The following is a 19684-nucleotide window of genomic DNA, read 5'->3' as shown; positions in this document are numbered from 1 at the left end:
GGCAAGTGCACCATTCCTAGCTCTCTGCAGCCTCCCAACACAAACTGGTCAAGCAGAAATGAGACCTGCATCAATTTTAATTTGTATTTATCCTGCTGATGACCCGCTCCTTTCACTCCGCCGTTGGAGGCACAAATTACACCCATCATAACTCTGATTCTAACGGCCCACGGTGTGCTATCAGAAAATGAGCATGGTTATATACCACCGGCGGGTTCAAGGTGTCACAACACAATTATACAATCATGCAACCTGACGAGCTCTGACTGGTCGCCGTTGTATGACAACTAAGCTGGAGGGCCACGCTGTCTGTCACATGCAGGCGGGTAAGATAAGTTCACTGAAGAGTAGACTGTGCCTCAGTGTCTGCTTCTCTCTATCTAAATCAGTTAAATATCACAGCTGCTGCAGTCTAGGGTGATTTTTGGGGGGACGTATAAAGACCCACATCTGAACTTATCTTTGACTTGTCAGGTTTTTTTTATCGACACAGCAAATTGAGCCTGCAGAATTCGTACAAAAAAAAAACATAAATCAAAGTGATGTAACATTGGCTGCGTGTGTGTATCATTAATAAAATTAAGTCATCAATGAAGAAAGTTTAAACCCTTATACATACTGCAGTGCTGTGCAGCAGCTCACTGTGACTTTCAATCAACCCTAATCCTTGTATCTCATAAAACTTAGACCAAAAAAATGAAGGGAAGCTCCCCTGCCTGGATCCCCAGCGTGCTCTCAGTGTCAAGCCATTAGGCTGTGTGAAATGAGGTGCCACTCATGAGTTATAATGCTGCACATCTATAGATGCAATGGTAAAATATAGCCCTTCAATGCTCAGTCCTCTGTTGGAGTTGTGAAAATAATTCTGCTCTGATAGCGGTCCATCCCGCAATATCCCAATTCAAAGTCGCAAAGATATGAAGAGGGCTGTTGGATAAATTCAAAATAATCCACTTCAGGATAGCTGCGAGATTAATGGAAAAATGTGCGTGTTTGCTTGTGTGTCCGTGTGCGCGCACGGGCTAACGTGTTTGTGTCTGTGTGAGAATGCGGACTGATGAATAAAATATATCAAAAACCACAAAACTTTTACATATTACAGGATGATATTCGTAATAAGATTATCAACCTTGGCGATGAAAAGAGATGACACACAGAGGAATAAGAAAAAATGACAAATGTTTGCCCTCCCAGAAGGAATAAAATGCCCAAACTATTCCTTTAGAGCCAACAGAGACGTTGGATATAAGCTTTCAGGAAATCTATTTGTGGGGTAAAGTACGTTCATTGTGTCCAATTTAAAAGCACGTCAATAGAAGACACACGTCTCCATAACCAGTTGTTACAGAACTACAATCAATGAAACTTATTCTGACTACTGCTATACTTAGAGGCACATAACAAAAGCATGCTAGCAGCAGTCTGATCTACTGAAATATTTACCCAGAGGTACTGTAGATGTAACAATGATAAGGAAATAAAGCTAATAAGTGTCACTTTGATGTGACAACAAATTATACATGGCTCTATCAGATCTCATTTCCATTCCACAACACAGAGACAGAGAATACCCTGAAGCATGGCTGTTAATGGGAGCCTCTATCAGCCATCGTGGAAAGCCTGCCTCATTACTCACTCCAGCACAACTGTGCCCAGGGTGGTCGATTTCCCCAACGGACACTGGTTCACAGACCAGAGACGCACTGTGAGGCATATGACTTGTTTTTCAATGCACAGGGCACAGATGCCGTCATGCTGCAAGTGTGTGAAATCAGGAAATTTATTTAAGCAAAAAAACAGTTCTGAATTAAAGAGAATTAACCGAATAAAAACACAAAAATAAAATATACAGTTTGCTGCTTATTTTGTGTCTAACTTAGAATTATTGTGTCAATACATTTTTTCTTTTCCAGGCTACAGAAAATTGCCCCATGTTGCTATAACCAGCTACCACTCATCTTCATTTTCATTATACGTCTGATGCTGTACAACCTGATTGTTATTCAGAGAGAATTTTCCATTCGGGAGGGCGCCAAATACTCACATAACCTTCTATCCCTTCCAACCTGTGCAATGAATATTTTAAAACCTTAATGTATATTGGCCATCTGAATTTCCAGCCCGAGTCTTTCCCTTTGTCCATATAATCTCAGGGACCCCTTTTCCTACCATTGTGGTTGTAACTGAGAATGCTGTCACTCGGGTTATTTCTCTTCACAATTTGCAATCACCGCTGCTCTCCGGTTTTACTCTCTCTACCCCTGTTTCTAGCCTCCCTGACAAAGTCAATAGGGGGCATCCCTCATCTGTCAAAAACAAACATCAGAATACTTCTCGTGCTATTTTCCTCTTTCTCTCGTTCCCTCTCTCTCTTTGTGCAGCCTCTCTCGCTTGCCTGTTAGGACACACTGTAGATCCTCAGTTCGTCGCTCACTGCAGATTATGAGATTATTAGTCGGGTTGCTTGCTGACCCTAATCAGCATAAGCGAGTAAGAGCAGTCAAAACATATAAGGGAGAAAGTCCTGAAGAAGTAGCTGACCCTCTGGTGACTCTCTCACCCAGAGGGGTGGCAGCAGCGCTTGCTGTGTGTGTTTCAGTGCAATCTGTGGAGCAGATGGCTGGAGTCCTGGGCAGAGAGCAGCAGGTCTCAGCCTGCATGTCACCAGGATGATGTGAGCTGGCTCCCTCCGAGCTTTAGTTAATACCTTCCTGTATCACAGACTTGTTAAGGGTCTGGGCAAAACTCAGCGACTCTTTACAAAAGAACAATACTCTGTGTCTCTGTCACTCTCTGTTTTGCTGTCTCTCCTGGGTGGCAGTAAATGTTTTCTAGTAAGTATCACCTTGAACCTCTTCTAATATACATACAACCATATATAGATATACATATTTATTCATTAATTTTTTTTCTAGTTGGGTAGTATTATTTCGATTTATAGTATTATTGAATGGGCAATAAAATGCTATAACATATTTAGAATAATATAGAAGATGTCGTGTACATTTCATCAGGAAATGGATTAAAAAAACAGATGGCAAAATCTGTTTTTGGCAAATTATATTAAAAAAAAATTGGATTAAATATACAAAAAATAAAACATAATTATATAAAAAAATCTAATCCTACCCACTGATTTCCCACATTTTCTACACTGGCTTAATAAATCCAGGAATATGAAAGTGATTGATTATTATGAAACCAATTAAAGATGTAAAGCAATTTGAATTGCCTGAATAGCATACCCTCCAACTGCAATGTCAAAGAGTAATTATGGACATCAGTGTCTCTCTGTTATACCACAATGTCCCCGCCTAAGTGATTTTACATTGACTTTGATTGAGAAGTTTCCTGGTCACGATAAAAACCATTAAAGCGACCTCACCAGCAAAGGTAAATAAACATTTGCTCGACTTTTGTTCCCGCTGCCACTTAGTCTTTAATCTTGCTTACTGGCAGGTAGGAGCAGGCGAGGCCGTGCCTTGTGAGGTGCAAGTGTGTGCTGCCTCTCCTCCTCTTCTCTCTCTCTCTCCGTCTCTCCCTCTCTCCTCATATTATATAAAGAGTGGCAGCAGGCAGAGTGACAGACTGCCCCAAGAGATGACACCTGTCACTGAGGGGAGTGCTGCTAATCTACAAGCCTCATTTTGTTTGAACTCTTTGTCACCTTGCCGTCAAATCCTCATCTTCTCAGTCACTGCCAGCTTCACTCCCCTCTGCTTCTCTGCTCGCTCTGCTTTGCCCAATCTCTCCACAATATACACTACCTCCACCAGCACCACACACACACACACACACACACACCATGCTCCTCCAGATAAACCACTGTTCTCTGGTGTAACATATTCCTCCCTACAAACATTTATTTGTTGAATAAGTGTAATACAAGTACATGCTTGCATTTTTTGTGTGTTTTCTAGGTTATTTATAAAAAGATACATAATGAGTACTTTTTGAGAGTCTAAAAAAGTAAAACATTGACAGCTCAATGTCTTTTTCAGACGTGTAAAATTGCTTATGTGCCCCGAGAATGAGAAGATGATGCGTCCTTGTTCAAATGTTTTTATTTTCCGAACAAAGCCCCATTCATTCACATTGAGATTTGTCTAAGTTAAAGTGATCTGAATAGAAATGCAGTCTGGAGTGGCCCAGTCTCTATGGAGCAGCACACTCCACCCCCTGGCCAAATATCTATATTGTCCACTTCTACAGACTGTGCTTTGTAATTATAATATAATTCATTATGTCTATGCTGCATGTGTCACAAAGGACGAGTCCTCCCCAAAATCCTCCTGCGCTGTTCAGGCTGACCGAACACATTCTTGTTCCCATTTTAAAGCCCGCGGCTTGGAAATACCCTCTCACACCCCCATAAACAATGGATTTTCCTATTTTGCTTAATTGAGATATCACCCACAAATCTGACAGCTCACACCGGCCCCTAACTCAGGCCGAGGGAAATCTATATAGTGAGCGGAAATGGAACGGAAAGAGAGCCAAATAAGATTAAATGACTAACAAAATAATGTTGTTAATATTTATTATTATTCAATATTATTATAAAAGTAATTATAACCAGAATAATAATGATAATTATCGTTGGTGTTAATATGCCTCATTAGATGCCTCTCAGAATGTAGAAAACCTCACTATTTGCTGCATCCATCAAAAATAAAATCATTAATATAGAAGCTGTGGTAAACATTCATGTTAATGTTGAGTTTCTCCCTTTTTTTAAAGATAAATGTGATGGCAGAAAGAAAAAAAAAACACATCATATAATCCAAGTTGCAGTGGAGGCATCAGCCAACTTCTTTAAATGCCTCCATTAAGTGGAATTATCTTTTCCAGACACATTTGGTATGAATGCATCCAAAAATCCCCATTTCATTTGGATTGCATGGGGTTTAATTTAATCCTTTTGCTTATTAAAAAAATAAGATGCAGCATCTTTAACAATAGAAAGGCTAGTCTGCATCGAACACAATGGCTAAGGTTAAATTGAAGGTTGTGTATACCCTTTGCTGTATTAGAAGAACATTCATATTCAAATAAAAGCATGAAGCCCTGGTTCATATTGCATAGCAGTGTGCAATTGTGCATTTGTACGCACAAAGCAAAACTGCAACGCAGTTACAATTTTTCTGATATTAAAATGAACAACGCTCTTAACCGTTTTTTCATTTTGCAGATGCTGAAACATTGTGTGAGCAATCATTTACTCCTATCCAAGTACTTAATGCCTCTATAAGTACTTCAATATCTAGTACTGCACTAACATACAGAAAAAAGACTATCTGTGCTATGGAAAATATTGTATTAGTTATAATTCTTCACACATTTCCTCACTTTCTGATTGCTTACTGAGACCATAACCACAGCACTCAGCTACAGCCTCACAGTCCAGTCTTAAAGCCACTCACTTCACACAGTCTAAGTCATGTTAGCAACTGCAGGGCTCAACAATGAGGACTGCCCATGCAAGTAAAATCCCACGTCAGGCTAGTAAATCCAGCAACTCACTGATTGGGCAGTATCACAGTATTAAGATATTCTAAGATGTTTAGAAAACCCAAAGTTATGATTTTCAATACTGTAAAAAAAATACAGATGCTTCTCTTTCTGTTAAACTTATACGGAGATGCTGTATTGAGGCGATGTAGTGCAACGTGTGCACCACTAGAGGTCAGTCTCCAATGGTGGAACGGGCAGCCGAGCTGAGAGAGGTGGGGATAACATTACAGGACTAGTAAAAACACGGTCAGCAATGCCAGAGAAAGACAGCAGTGAAAAATAGTGTGTAGAGCCGGCATATATTTAACATCGTATAAATTAATATTAGGGATTTATTTCGACCAAACCAGAGTTGGTGATTTTGGAACAATGGAAAGCTAACCAAGGTGGTTGTGGTGAGTTTTATTTTGTTTGTGTGTTTGACAATGTGTCAACAAGGCAGTTAAGCTAGTCTTAGTTAGGAAGGGATAAACCTATATTTTGAAGATGTATGGTCGTATTTTTCTGTTTAATACGGAAAATAGGTGTAAAAATATTTCCTTTTTTGACATTTGAGTTCATGGCTTGAACAGATCTCCCTCCTAGCGGAAACTCTGAGGGATGGCAGAATAAATAATGACAATGCCCTGGTGAAATGTTGGGAAGGTATAAAGATATGAAAAATAGATAACGCCCAATCCTAAGAATTAAACACATGATTTTGTTTTTTCCTGGAGCTGTTGATAAAGGTAGCTAAGTAATGACCCATCTCACTTCCTTGTCATCTCTGTTGAGAGTTGCACATGTGCAGCACTGATTTGGCACATGCGAGATAACGGCAGCAGGTACAGACAAAGTTTATGAGCTTAAGCGCAAGCAAGCATTTCAGTTATGGTAGCAAGATTTTTATTTCGGTGGCGTTAGAGGATCTGGGCAAAACTCCCAACTTTTTATTGTGCAGCTTGCCCCAAATTTAAGAGCAAGGCCTATAATACAGAGTTATTTTTCATGACAATTAACTTTAGTTTTTGTTGTTTTTTGATAACCACTAAAAAATAAAATAGTTTGTAAAGGGGCAAAAAATGACATTGGGTGAGTAGATTTCTTTTTTTTTGGCATTTTGCCTTTGTTAGATTGTGGAGAGAGATGGGACGGAAGAGAGCGGATGACATGCAGCAAAGGGCCGGAGTTGGAATCGAACCTGCAGCCACTGCGGCAAGGACATGGCCTTTGCACATGGGGCACCTGCTCTATCAGGTAAGCTTGCGGGCACCGCCGGCAAGTATATTTCTGTCTGATTTCTGACCCACTTGCCTAATCAAGCGAATAAAAAAATAGGATGTGCATTGTTCCACTTAGTTGATCTAAAAATACTTTATACTGCCCGGTAGATTTAGAGCCTGATGTGTATGAGATGTGTCCCTGATAGTTGAGGAAATTTAAAATGAAACAGTGAGCAGAACTTCTCCTTCATCAACAATGTACCAATCATTGACAGCATTTCTGAAACTGCTGTAGACGCACTCCTTTTAGGGCCAAAAAACATATTTCACATTTGAATAAGCCTTGTAAGTTGTTACTTTATTACATGCTCAGTATACTTGCTAGCTTTACAAAAGGATGCTAAAATATACAAATTTAAGCTCTCAAATTCAATTTAATCAACATTTATTTTATTCATTTCAACACATTTTTTTTTTCATATTAATGTAGAAAATATCTGTCAATATTAATAATGGCTAACAAATGCAATCCGTGACTATTGACAGTGATAACTCAGAAGCGTTTATAATTTCAACCATGTTTGCTCATCAGACAGCAGAGAAGAGAGTGTTTGTAGCCAGCGTGCAAAGCAAAATTGAGGATCAAACATTTTCCATCAGTTTTCTCAGTTAAGACAGAAAAAAAGACTCAAAGTTAAGAAAAAAAAAAGGTAGTGACAGAATGATTAAGAATACCGCAAAGACTATAAAGATAATTTTGACATCTGGTTGTCGCAAGCAGCATATGCCAATGTGAATTAAAAATGATATCATCAGACCTGGTAGTTAAAGTTGTCTGGTTCTCTCATGGACATTTACGTTCACCTGTTGTGGTTTTACAGCAGGATCAGGGAACTAGTGAAGTCAGCCAACCAGCAATTCAACTTCAGCTTCAAACCAAAGTGACTGTCAAATGTGCCACCAGTTATCAGAGTCAAGCTTCAGCCCATCACTGGTAACCATAAAACATTTTGCGACATCGACAGTTTTTGTAGTCAGCTATTTGTTCAGTTATATGATGCCATAAATGGTCCTAGCAGAGTGAATAAAAAGGTGAAGGAAACCAGTTCATTGACGAGAGACACAAAATTGATGAATCTGACACAATGCAAAGTAATTTTATTACATCCAAAGCTTTTTGAAGTTTCTGCCAAAATATTCAGCTGCACCGTAGCTAAGGCAATGTCTTCTGCAAACATACCCTCCGGAGACCCTGCGTCTTCATACAAGGACATCACCTTTTGGCTTTGCTGCCCCATGTAATACATTCTGCCATTGAACATTCAACTTAGGCCTGTTGTCCTTGTTTGTGGACACTTTTTTTGTGCAAGTGGAAGTAAAAGCACAATACACTACTATGTGTAAAAACAAGATGGCAGCCATCTCTGCCAAGTAAGTCTGCAGCCGATCCCAACACAAAAGTGGACAAGGTATCAAACCTGATCACATTTTATGGTTGAAACTTGTTTACTAACATTTTATAATGTTTGTAGTTTGATATTGCATAAAAATGTGACCAGTTTTAGCAACAGGAACAAGCTAAGGCATTGTCATTTATTATCGTCTCATCTGTGGACATTGGGACTTGATTGTTGCAGCATTTCACACAGACCAATCAGGTGTGACAGACAAAAATGACATTCCTAGCTTGAAGTATGGAGCAAGGAGAATTCACACTGAGTTACAAAATGAGTAAATCACAATATAGTTTTTGCACAGCCAAGTTCAGGCATTGAACAACTGTTTTACCAACAGTTTTAGATTTGAACAGTGACCTCTAACTCATAGAGTTACAAAACATTGAACAAATGTTGCATTGTTTTTAGTTTTGTTTTTGCACAACAATGTTCGGGTATTGAAATAAACTGTTTTATATTTAATTACACACTTATGGCTGTTAAACATAAAGCCATTGTCCCCATATGAGGACATCATTTAGGACATCTATGAGGACATCTGCTTTCTGTTCATTGCTTAGTTTTTTTTTTCATAGTTATCAGATCCTACTGATCCCAAGTAGCTAGGAGAAATTAAAAATGCAAACCAAACAAAAGCTCAGTTCTCAGCAGGATACACCTAGGTTGAAATATGTTGAAAGTCATGGCAGAAAATCCTTATAAACCTGTAACTTAAGATGAACCTAAAATGATGTTATTTTGAGTAACAGGTGTCACAAAGTATCACTACTTAATCTGAATAGAGATAAATGACAATGTTTTCAATTCAATTTAATTCAGTTTAATTACTTTTATTGTCATTGTAAATGAGTACAATAAAAATTCAATGCACAGAATAAAACAGAAATAATATATAAATAATAAGACACACGCATAAGACATGCACGCCCACATGTGCACACATATGCCAACATATGCTGTGAACATTATATAAGTTAGAATTATTTACACATAAATAAATGAATAAAGTTATTGCACATCATGTTAGTATAAATATGAAATATTACTGGCTGTGTGATTTCAGTATAGCGTTCATTTTGTAGCCTATGTGACTGGTTAGACTACGTGAAACAGTGTTGACAAAATATCTATTTATCAATACAAATCAATTCTGAATATTTACAACAGTGTCAGCGTTTGTTTTCTGCAGTATTGAGACACGACTATCAGCTGTGCGTCTTTGGTCTCATATTGATAATGTTTACTACAGTCATTCTGCAGTTCTCTGCTACTAACCAAAAAAAAAAAAATATTGTCATGTTATAGCCTTGCTAGATCTTTTAACAAATATTTAAAATTTAAAGCCCATACTTGACACTTTTCCCCGTGGTATCAAAAATTGTATTGAATTTTGATGTTTTTTTGCGGTATTTTATCAGAGTTAGAAATTCCAGTATCATGACAGCAATGTGAAACAGCAAGTTGTATTCAGAAACTCCACAATGTCGACATGAGCTTTAATGACAATTTAACAATGTAATATTTAAGTTGAAACACCAAACAAATCCAAATGAACAACACATGCCTTGAATTTAAGTTATTTATGCCACCATGACAACTAAAGGTCATGACAACCATCAGAATATATCTCGTCCTGTTATAGATGTTTAGATCTGCTGTGTTCTAATTACAGACAGAGATATAACATTTACTAACCAACTAATCACATATAGGTACCTTGTGAACATCTTTTAATGTCCTAACTTCTAATCAAACTTGTGTCCAGCTGCTACAACTCAGTTCATATATATAATGTTTTCTTCTTGATATATTAAAGAATTACGCACACACACACACACAATGAATTCTTACCAGTCCAAATAACATCCATTTTAGCCTAGAGAGGCTCTACCTTGTGATGCATTGTCTTTCCCATCCCCCTGTCTTTGTGTCTGGGGAAAGTCACGTGGCTGTTGAGAAACAAATAATTTCACCAGCTATATTCAGAGCATGTCTACGAAGAGCACAGCAGCTTGTCTTGGGAGTCAAGAACTAGGTACAATGTCTTCTGCGATGGGATGGCCAACACAAATGGGCTGGCGCACCTATCCAATTAACACCCTGCCTGCCAATCCCTGTCAGGTCACACGCTTACTCCCATGGCATGCTCTACCTGTCTCTGCTGCTCTCAACACATGCCCAGCTCCAATATAGAATTAACGCCACTTTTCACCTGGTCACGCTGACATGCCATAGATTAGACTGGTGCAGCATGGAGATATGCCAGGCACTCCAAATGAGGGCACCTGGGGTTAAGATTTCAAATGCAGTGGGGCTATTGTTTTGCCACTCCTTTAATATTAATTAAACTCTGAGGTGAAAATGTTCTTTACCAAACTACTGCTTAATTCCTCCACAAGTGAACACCTGATAAGAGATTTTATTTAATGACCACCTGGATGTTACAACTTATCACACCAGTTAAGACCTTAATAAGACCAATAAGCTACTGGGGCTAAGTGGTTCTTTTGTATCGTACAATTTCTTAGACATATGCGTTTTTATACAATACCACAAAGGCAAAGATGATTTTTTTTTTTTGCTTTTGCCCTAATCCCTAAACAAAATACAAATGATTAGTAGCCCTGCCAGAAACACTCCGCTTTTCATTCTGTAATATTGCAATGAGATCTTGATAGCACATGACAGCACATAATTTCTGCACATATTTTTTATCTGATTATTTATTTGTATTTGCATAAATAGTCCAGCTATGTAGAGTTCTAGAGGGTCAGTTTAACATAGTTAAGGTAGTTAATAATGCCAATATTTCTTATGTGGTCGTGCAGTTTCATATTTGTCAACAGCTGTTGGATGTTGGAGCTTCCACAACATCTGTTCGATGTGTGGTGCTTGAACCCTGAAAACTGATAATGAAATATAAGTTTGTCCAATAGTTAATAAATACAGCTGGCAAACAGCATTTCTTGGGGCAAAACAAAAGTGCAGCAAGCAGAGTACACTGCAAACAAGTATGGTCCACTTACAATTTGTGTCTCCTCTGCCTGGTTGTAGTCCTCTTTCATGTTGAACCAGACAACAAACAAACAAACAAACAAACCTTTGTTTGTTTGTTTGCATGCACAACAATGTTCTTGAGTATTACACAAAATTTTTGGTCAGAAGTCCCTAAATATATGACAGAAAGATTGTACAGAACCATGAAAGACTTGTGTATTGTTCTCCAGCTAGTGATTCAACAGACTTGCCATCTAGGTTTAGTTAAAACAAATGCTACTCATTCTCTCGTAGACTCTTATGTCATGCTGCAGCTGTAAAATTTTAGCTACCAGGGGGCAGAACATATAATCACCTTGTAAACTGTTACAACGCACATATGAGAAAACATTTGCCCACCTATTGCAAACATGAGGCAACATTGTCGTCCCATTGAAGTCGTGTTTCTGGCCTCTCAGCAAATCCGTTATTTGATGTCCTCTTTGCTCTGTTTTTGGTCTCCACCATCTTCTGAGAAAACTATTTGCAAGAGATTTGATTTTTACAGTAAAATGAAATTTGGTGTATAATCAAAACGGTGAACTAAAAGAGGCCAAGCCTGACTAAGCCTGGCTAATAATAAAAATTCTCTTATGGGTTCGTAACTGGACATGTCCACTACATTACATTGTTGTAGCCTGAAATGCCTACCAACGCCTAAAAATTGCAATGCATATTGGTGCAATATATTTTTATGATGCAATTGCAGGAGGAAATAAAAATTGCAAAAAATAGAAATAAATATAAATATTGAAGGCAACTTCCTCAACAACAGTAAAACTGTTGTGTTCTGAGTTTATGATTTTTACTACACCAACACTACCATGAACCATGCTTACCACCCTGATTCTTTCATCATGTGCAATTGATCTGAATGCAAAAGCCTCTGTCATAGTGATTTTTCTGTTCTCCCTGCATTTTAGCAATTCTCAGATTGTGTTTTGCAGTAGAAAAGTGTTTGTCAGTGTTGATTGAGTTCCACAACAACGTTGCAAACAGCGCAAAGAAGTTTGCCCCTGCTTTTGTGCAGAACATCAGGAAACTGCTGTGAATGGTCTCAAGTTGTAATTATGGTTGGTAATTGTGAGACATTTATGTCACACATGTCTGTATCTTCACAACCAGAAACAAGGAAGTGGTGGTGGGGGGGGGGGGGGTCATGCAATCGTAGCATCCTGGAGGGGCTGAAATGTGTTGTCATTTGATTCAGTGTTAATATAATTCTAGTCTTGGTACTATCTATACAAAGTGCTGAGTATTAAAACAATTTCCTTACCTCTGAAACACTTCCACTGTTGATTAAAATTGACCTTCTTTCAGAACTTGCAATAGAATAAAAAACTAAAGCTAACTTTGGACTCCTTAAAGGTTTCACACTTTGTGCTCTAGACCGTGCTAATTGTCAATTAGTACAGAAAGTAATGTGCAAATGCAGAACTTTGTATCACACACACACACACACACACACACACACACACAGAGGATTTTGGTTGCCTTGTGTTGCCAAATGCTCAGTTTCTGAGGTACACTGTCTACTTTCTGAGAGAACGATCTACTGAACAGTCCAAATTATATTTTATTAATTCAACCTCTGCCAATATTTACCCTCCATGGGTGGGTGTTTGTTGCTTTCACAAGTTAAAAGCATTTTAATGGGTCTATAACTAGAGCAGGAGTAATTTCCACCAATCACAAGTGTCTATGCCGCCTCATGCTGTGTGGGCTGTTTTTAGAGTGTTGTACCAAGTTTTTCAGTAAGCCGTGTTACTGTATCATAAAGTATACCTGTGTTGTTTCACAGAGAGCAAACCAGGGCATAACTCACTCATACAAATACATTAACAAATTGTTAATATTAAACTCCATCCATCCATAATTGATATCTTATCAAAGAGAATCATTTTTGCTCTGATTTATATGTCAACAAAACAGAACAAATAAAAACTTTGTATAGAAAGTTGTACAATGACGACTGTCAGAGACCTGGTTATTTACTTATTCTCCAGCTTTTTGGTTTTAAAGGTATACTGTCCAAGAATTTTTGTAACGCCAGTCAAAGTGAAAGCCAACCTTAGATTAACTCTAGTTTTGGAACAAGCTTTGTCTGCTTGGCATTTTGCCTTCCCCGCTTTTTAGGTGCTATGTCTGTGATTTTTGTTCCTTCCTCTTGGATGCTTGCTGCTTACTGTCTGGCACCTGGTTGCTACCTTTTTGTAAATTCCAGGCGTCACCTTTGTGCTGTGCCGAGTAATGTCCCAAGCACAACAGAATAGGAAGAAAATAAGAAAATACAGGCAGAGGGCAGAGTCTCTGCAGAGACCACACTCTTCTGGTGAGTCATAAGTTATGATTAGAGGGATTATATTTGAATGAGTCCATACATTGTTTATTAGGAAAATCCTGTGCAGTATAGCTTTGAAATATGGATACGAACTTCATTTTTTTAGCCAGTGACATAGTTCAGATGGCGATGTCGGTTGGTCTGTCCATTTATCTGTTTGGTCCAGACTGAAATATAGACGTATTGCCATGAAATTTTGTACAGATGTTCATGATCCCCAGAGGATGAATCCTACTGATGTTAGTGATCCCCTGACTTCCTTTAGTGACACCATAAGATTTGCATATGTGGTTTAGAGTTAAATTTCTCAACAACTATTGAAATGATTACCATCAATTTTGGTTCATACATTCATGTCTCCCTCAGGATGAATCATAATAACTTTGGTGATCCCTGACTTTTCATCTAGTCATTATCAGATCAGAGTTGGTCCCATGCTTTGCTTTATCAGTAATTACATGCAAACCTAATGAGATTCCAAACAGGCTTAGCTGTACCGTCTGTTTAGTGCTAAAGTAGCAAAAGCATGCTAAATTGCTCAACAAAGTAAAGAATAAACCTGCTTAACATCAGCATGTTAGCATTGTAGTTGTGAGCCTGTTAGCATGCTGGAGTTAGTACTTAGTCAAAGAGGTTAGCAAGAGGCGAAACTCCATTGGTTTGTCAATACAACATCTGCTCACTGCCCCAGAGCCAAGTCGCTGCCGTTCTGGACTGAACAAAGAAATTACATTAAATAACAGTGATTCGTAAGATATGCGATTCCTACTTACAGTAGGGTATGAATCTGTTTAAAACTGCTTGTAAACAACAGTCATGGCAGTCATTTAATCTAAATGTTTTCCCTTTCTTTACCTGCTTGTAAACAGATGAAGTACCTAGCCAGCAGAAGTAGCTAGTTAATGTCACCTTCATTTAAAGATAAAGCACATGGCGGGGCCTCGGTGGCTTAGTGGATAGAGCTAGATAGAGCAGGTGCCCCATGTACAAGGCTGTTGCCGCAGTGGCCCGGGTTCGATTCCAACCCACGGCCCTTTGCTGCATGTCATTCCCCCTCTCTCTCCCCACTTCATGCTCAGCTTTCCTGTCAATTAAAGGCAAAATGCCCATAAAAATATCTTTAAAAAAAAAAAAAAGATAAAGCACATGGTTAGTATTGTAAGACCATTGTAAAATGGCTAGCATCAAAGTACCACCAAAAGTACTTTGTTAGGTTTAGGTTAAAATATGTACATTTGTTACTAATATAACATGGTGTACGTTAGGTGACATTTAAAACATATGCCACATGCCATGCATCATGTCCTATATCACATAGACAAAATAATTAAACATTGGTCTCCTAGGTGAAAGTCCTGTGTTTGTTTGACCCATCTATCCACCCTGACCTCATCCCTCTACTACATCTGACTTCCTGCGTTGCTCTCATAATAACTACTACAACCACTAGAGGCCTAACAACAACGTAAATATGGGTCGTAATATGCTGCATGTGGTCATAATTTGGAGGACCGTCTCCCTAAAAAATACTGCGCTCTCATGGTACTGTTTGGGTGCAAAATATAGAGAAAATGTAATTTATACTATATGATCAAAATGCTATTGCATTTTTAGTATTTGGTTATATTATATGGGTATGATATTTGGATTTAATTGACCTGAATGACAATTTGTTATGAAAAGGGTCTCTTCGAGGCAGTTAGACAGTCTTAAGGCCTTTGCGCACTGAGTCGATTTGTTTCGTATGAAATGTTGCACGTCTAAAAATAGATACGACCTCATGTTAGAACACTGACTCTGAAACGTTAGTCTGTCATTAAAGTTTTCGGAACAGGTTTGATTTTCTGCATTTTACGCATGTCAGAATCCTTCAGAGCTGTTTGACCAAGAATCTGTGAAGAAAATGTGGCAGTGGGACACATCCGTAACGAGACAGAAGAACGGGTCGCACAGTATCCTTTCGTAACTCGGATAGCTCATGTTCAACAGGTCAGATAGTAATATTCAGGTGGATGATGATGACGAGGAGGAGGATGTGGACCACACACAGAATGTGAAGACAGACAGGGAGGAAAGCTCAGTTCCTCCATGCAGCTGTCGTGCCAAATGCAAGACATATGGAGAGAGAATGGTGACAAATAAATAACTCCAGTGGAGAGAGGCAAGAGAGGAAATGTGTCTTTTCATTTTGTCTCGCATTGCGAATTTTCGCAGTGCATAGAACAGAGAAATGCATCGGACTCAGTGTGCAAAGTTTCTATGCGTTACAGTTTCTTTTGGACAACAGATTAAAAAAACACATCAGAGAAAAATGGACTCAGTGTGCGAATGCCTTTAGTCTGACTTTTACTGGACCACTAAAGCCTATAGTTTATCAAAGGAATTAGTATTTCAATTTTTGTTTATTACTTGTCGAGATCGCTAAAACACCTATGAAAGGCTCACTCTGGATTCCTACTCTAATAGCCCTTTTCCATACATGTGTGCTAGCTTGACTTGACTGGATTTGCATCTCCATACAACACGGCTACCCGCTTGAAGGTGTGTCTTGAACTGTCGCTGAATAATCTCTGAATGACGACAAAGCCCATCTGATGTCACCACAGCTAACTTGGAGACAGACAGGCGAGCTTTGACCTGTCTCTGGAGATGGTCCATCTCAAGCGCACCTTGACGCAACTTGGCAGAAGTCAGCACGTTAAAAAGTGGGAATGGCGACACAAATTACGTGGAATGGCCAAAAGACCTACATTATTTCAACCAGAGAAAGCTTTTTAACCATTCAGCCCGTTATTCCTAATTAAGAAAATCAAGAATAAAAATCACAACCACCTCGCAGGCAAAATAATTATGACCTTTACCAGAATTTTAAAAATAAACCAAGAAAATAACCTGAGAGTTTATCAACTGGTTTCACACACTTTCAGTTTTAATAAGTTTTCTGATATCAAAGAGTGTTTCAAAAACATGAGCTTTTTAATAGTCAGTGTCAAATGAGTAGATTAAAAACAAACATTTTGACATAAACTCATCATCAGTGTGTCAGTGTGCCATTTCACAATTAATTGGGTGATGTACCTCAACACAGTGTGACAGTTTCGTGAGGTGTCCTTGATGTAGGCAATCCAGCAGTGTTGGTCACATGCGTCACCATTGTCTCAAAACACTGGTAATAACAACAAACTCCAGTATACAAAAATATACAGTACATTCAAGCAGATAGTCAAGTTTAGTTCCTGACTACAGTTTCAACAAACACATTTAGCCAGGGGTGTAGATGGGAGGCTGGTGAGGGATCATGTCTTTACATTAGCGGTAAGGGTGACTCCCCAGTTTGGGTTTTAAGTCTTTTGATTGTCCAAAGAGGTGTTTCCTTTTGAAAACACAAACTTTTCTACCTTCAACTAATATATCTTTCTAAAACACTGCATTGGAATAAAAATGAAGAGTCTCTAAGAAACTGACATGAAAAACCATATTTTCTCACTAACTTTCAGGATATGTGCCAAAATTGCACTTTGAAACTTGTAAAACTCCTTCTTGATGAAAATCTATTGTTCTGTAGCCAGAGGAGGATCAGACGTAGCTAACAGCACAGCAGAACACACACCACCACCAAAACAAGAGTCCACTGCAATTTTAACCAAAAGCTCGCACAGTGATTCTCAGTGGGTTCTGTGATCGCTGCATTCAAAGCCAGATGAATGAGTTTGCAGAGTTAGGTTTGATTTTGCAACAACAGACAGTAATCAACTGAATGGATATTAGCTAAACTGAATCAGGACACCCTGCAGATGATTCTGCTGCCAGATTCCACCGCCAGGACATTTTCTGTGGGGAAACTCACAACATGTTGGTTGCAAAGATCATTTTTACACAACCCACTCACCAGACAGACCGCTGATATTGGCCCATTTCTCAAAAACCCAGATTACGTTCTGTGACAACATTTGTTTGGCGCCAAAGTTTCCTCACATCATTATTCCTACAATATCTGCTCATGACAACTGCAGTGTGGGTAAGATTTGGTTAGGTTTAGGTAACTAAAGCTGTAGGTTATGGAAAGACAGTGGTCTTAGACAGTGGTTCAGTTAAAGAAAAAAAAGCATAGTCATGATGATCATATAAACTTTTCTTAAAATTCCACATTTTGACAGGGGGTTTTCAATGCAGTATCATTATTGTATCCTATATACAGGAAATATGGCTCTGTTGCAGTTGAGTGGGAGTAGATATAGGCCCACTATAGATGTGAAAGAGATGACTTAGAGTGTCATATTGCTAATGTTCATCCATTCTCTCCTTTGAATGGTGTAAAACTCCAATTAAACGCCCAGTCCCTCTTACCAGCCCGATGTGGCTACACATTTTAACAAATAAAGGCCTGTCTCAATTAGACGCCGGGTCTGGTTGCCAAGCATTTTTTATAGACGTTCTTCAGATGTTTAAAACCAGGTTGTTGGCTACCTCTAATTGTGTCCATTCCTTGATAACCCTGTAAGTTATTCATACTCCTTTAGTCTCTAAGGATCCTCAGATCAAAAGAAGCAAAAGGGTTTTTATTATAGAAATTAATCCAAGTTGTGAGTGTTGTTTAAACAGGATAAAGTGGTGTTTTATCGGTATGCCGGTTGCCGTAATCCTTGAGTGCCGTTACTCTCAGATACGCTGTCTGTCGGAGCTATATCAAATGAATGATCATAATTGATGTATTATCTGAAGCCTAATTTTTAAACAAGTAGTATTCATACTGGTTTAAATACACAATTTGATTGTATTTACAGAGCAACAGTTTTGTGTAAAAGGAATTAAAGACCTGTCCCAAATACAGGCCTGTTGATTTCAGTGATTTATGCAAATAATGGCCCGGGCTACTAATTGAAGTTTTGAGGTAGTTAATTTTTGGTTTCTATATCTTAGGCAATATTGGTAAAAAAAACAAAAATAGAAATCAGTTCATCAGCCGCTGCTTGTAGACTGCTACAAAGTACTGTTACAAAGTAATGTAACATATGTTTGATTGCTTTTTGATGACTTTTGTAATAAATGATTACAAAATGATTTTAACTTGGCAAGCTGAAAAATGATTGTCCAGAAATGGGCGGGGGCAAAAGAAGCCGTTCCTGCTCAGGGAAAAGATGCAAAGCACCAGAATGAATATTATATTCATTCAAAAACTTTTAACCGAAAACTTTATATTCGGATGTAACCCCTTTGTAATCGCCAACATGGTTATTAGTAACTGTAATTTAATTACATATTTTTCTTTCTTATTAACTGTAACTGATCACAGTTACATTTATGTTGTAATTTAATTACACGTAACTAATTACTCCCCAACACTGCTGCCATACGAGCCTTAAACTTCAGCAACAGTTTCTATGTTGAATATCACTACTATTAAAATGTATTATGGTTCATTTGGGCTTGACAGTTGTATTTAGAAAGCAAATGTGTGCTTTTTTAGAAACTTTATTTAATTACTGTTCATTTTAAAGTCCATCAATGAAAATCAGGTACATCATGTAATCCCCACCCCCAACCCCCTAAAAAGCCTCAGGTGGTCCTCTGTGCAGATAAGAGTTGGTAGAATTTGATACATGATTCCCTGTATGCACAAGTATATTCAATAATACTTTAACCATGGCTTTTCTCTCTGTCAACTTGAGCAAGGGAAATATCATTAGGCCAGGTTTGCCAGAGATAAATTTTGCTATCTTGGGATGTTACAAACCATTAACATCAAGCAAAGACGTATCACTTTCCCAGGACTGAGTATTGTATGTGAAAGGCTACACTCACCTCAGTGGATCCCAGTGGATATTAAGCTAACAGTTCTGGATTCCAGTGGGCATCTTAGCAAAGAGATCCTCTTTATTACACTGTAAGTCAATGGCACAAATATGATCTGGGTGATGTGAAGCTTTTTAAGAGGACTCAACCCAGCAGCTTTGTAGGAAGGGGTGCAGCTTGTCTACACTGCATGTAATTTGCAGATTCTTTACACTGTATTGTGCATGCTGACAGGTTTGTGATTTGTTTGCACTTCATGGGTGTCTAATTGATTAAGATTAAAGGAGGACAGTTTGTCTGGCTGTTGAAGAAAATTCCTGGCTGATTTGTGTTTTGCTGCG

The 19684-nt window shown here is 38.4% G+C and overlaps 1 long non-coding RNA gene across 1 annotated transcript in view; it reads left to right on the top strand.

Moving 5' to 3' along the window:
- The window catches only part of LOC117249540 (uncharacterized), a 110485-nt gene that overhangs the window by 77163 nt on the left and 13638 nt on the right, over positions 1 to 19684 (top strand). The window contains exon 6 of the long non-coding RNA XR_013491670.1: positions 6627 to 6750. This is a non-coding gene — a long non-coding RNA (uncharacterized LOC117249540). The remainder of the gene's footprint in view (positions 1 to 6626; positions 6751 to 19684) is intronic.

This window comes from Epinephelus lanceolatus, chromosome 5 (genome assembly GCF_041903045.1).
Source record: "Epinephelus lanceolatus isolate andai-2023 chromosome 5, ASM4190304v1, whole genome shotgun sequence".
Lineage (NCBI taxonomy): Eukaryota > Metazoa > Chordata > Actinopteri > Perciformes > Serranidae > Epinephelus > Epinephelus lanceolatus.
The sequence above is the reverse complement of the archived record's forward strand: the minus strand, read 5'-3'. Positions and strand labels throughout refer to the sequence as shown.